Source organism: Panthera onca, chromosome D2, assembly GCF_046562875.1.
Source record: "Panthera onca isolate mPanOnc1 chromosome D2, mPanOnc1 haplotype 2, whole genome shotgun sequence".
NCBI lineage: Eukaryota > Metazoa > Chordata > Mammalia > Carnivora > Felidae > Panthera > Panthera onca.
Genome location: NC_138349.1, coordinates 24,077,146 through 24,079,043, shown reverse-complemented (window position 1 = coordinate 24,079,043; position 1,898 = coordinate 24,077,146). Strand labels below are relative to the sequence as shown.

General features: G+C 39.8%; 1 non-coding gene across 1 annotated transcript; it reads right to left on the bottom strand.

The window, feature by feature from the left end:
* Positions 1–674: 674 nt before the first annotated feature.
* LOC132685666 (U6 spliceosomal RNA) lies at positions 675–778 on the bottom strand. The gene has a single exon (XR_009613255.2). It is a non-coding gene; the product is annotated as a U6 spliceosomal RNA (small nuclear RNA).
* Positions 779–1,898: the final 1,120 nt, after the last annotated feature.

Genomic DNA, 1,898 nt, shown 5'->3' with positions numbered 1-1,898 from the left:
GAGAGAAGGAGAGAGAAGGAGAGAGAAGGAGAGAGAGAGACAGAGAGAGAGAGAGAGAGAGAGAGAGAGAGAGAGAGAATCACAAGCAAGCTCCATGCTCTCAGCGTGGGGCTCCATTTCATGGGCTTTTCATGGGGGAGCAAATCTCATCAGCCTGTTTGGTTTCCTCTCAGCTCTTGCCACCGGTATTTTCTTGTGCGTTCATTCATGTATTGCCCCTACCTCCTCAATTGGTCTAGTTACACTTTAAGCTTCCAGAAAGCACTGACCTTGCTAATGTATTTATCACCACTGCAGCCTAGAACCTAGAACAGTGTCTGAGACAGGAGAGCCGATTCATAGGTTGACTGAACAAAGGTGAAAAGGAATGGATTTCAAGGTCTCTGCACACTATGCTCTTTCATTATCAGGGATTGTTGTGATTATCCTCAAAGTAACATGTCAAGGTGCTTAATCATTGCCCCCTGTCTCCATGATAGATGTGTGGGCTGTGGCTCTACTTGGTGTCTTATCCTTCATTTCACTTTATGGTATTTGGCAGTTTTGGATCATAGACTTTTTTTTTTTTTTTTTTTTTTTTTTTTTGAGAGTGAATGAGTTTATCATGTCTTTTCCTAAGAACAGCTTTTTCAGAAAGAGAGTGAAGGGGATTCCCAAAGGTGCTGATCTCCTGGAGGAATATGGAACATTTCACAGATTTGTGTTTCATCCTTGTACAGGGGCCATATGTATCTCTGTATCCTTCCAATTTTAGTATATGATCTGCTGAAGTGAGTGCAAGACTTTTTCTTTCTCTCTTTCTTTCCTCTTCTTTCTTTCTTTCTTTCTTTCTTTCTTTCTTTCTTTCTTTCTTTCTAAAATCAAACACAGATTCACACAGGCAGATATTTGAGACTAAAGACGAAACATTGAAATTCATCACGAAGAAGAACCAGACGTGCTGTTTGGGGCACATTTTTTGTCTGGAAGATACTAAGACATGAAATAGAAGTTTGGATAGTTTTGTTGTGAACACTGAGCCTCCAGCTAACCCATGGTCAAGGAGCTTAATCAGAGGGAAAGGGGAGGGGATAGACAGTAGTTCTTTTCACTTTGAGGGCTCGTTGGATTCCATCGCTTCCTGAAACTGCATTACAGCACTTATAAAGCAATTAGACTGCTGATATGCTAGAACTCTCCTAGGTTCATCCTTTTCATCAAGTAATTCCTGCCAGGGACCAAACAGTCTGGAACTAGCTTAATAGAACACTATTAAGAATAATCACTATTTGAGTTCCTTACTTCCTGGAAACCTCAAAGCGTAAACATATAGGTTTTATTTAGAAGAGATCCTGTGAATTGTAGAATTTTATCACTGTCCCTGATAGATAAATGGCAGCATGGGAGATTTTTGTCTGTTTTCCTATACTCAGAAAATAGTAAAGGTGGGACAATCCCTAGCATTTATTTTTTTTTTTTTTAATTAAAAATGTTTATATATTTTTGAGAGAGACACACACAATCAAGGGAGAGGCAAAGAGAGGGAGACAGAGGAACTGAAGCAGGCTCTGTGTTGAGAGCAGAGAACCTGAAGTGGGGTTCGAACTCACAGACTGAACATCATGAGATCATGATTTGAGTCAAAGTTGGATGCTTAACCGACTGAGCCACCCAGGCGCCTGTATTCTCTTTTCATGAAGATGTTCTACAAGGTTCTTTCACAAATAAATACATGCTGGAGAATGTGTGGTTGGGAATGGGAAGAGGTTCTAAGTGATGTAAATTCTAGCCAAGATGTGCCTTCCTCATGTAAACGCAAAGTTCAACTCAAATTTATAACTAGAGGAAGAAAAAGAGAATTAACATTGTTTCCCTATAAATCAACAGCATAATAGTATTCACTTAAGTATGCCTTCCCA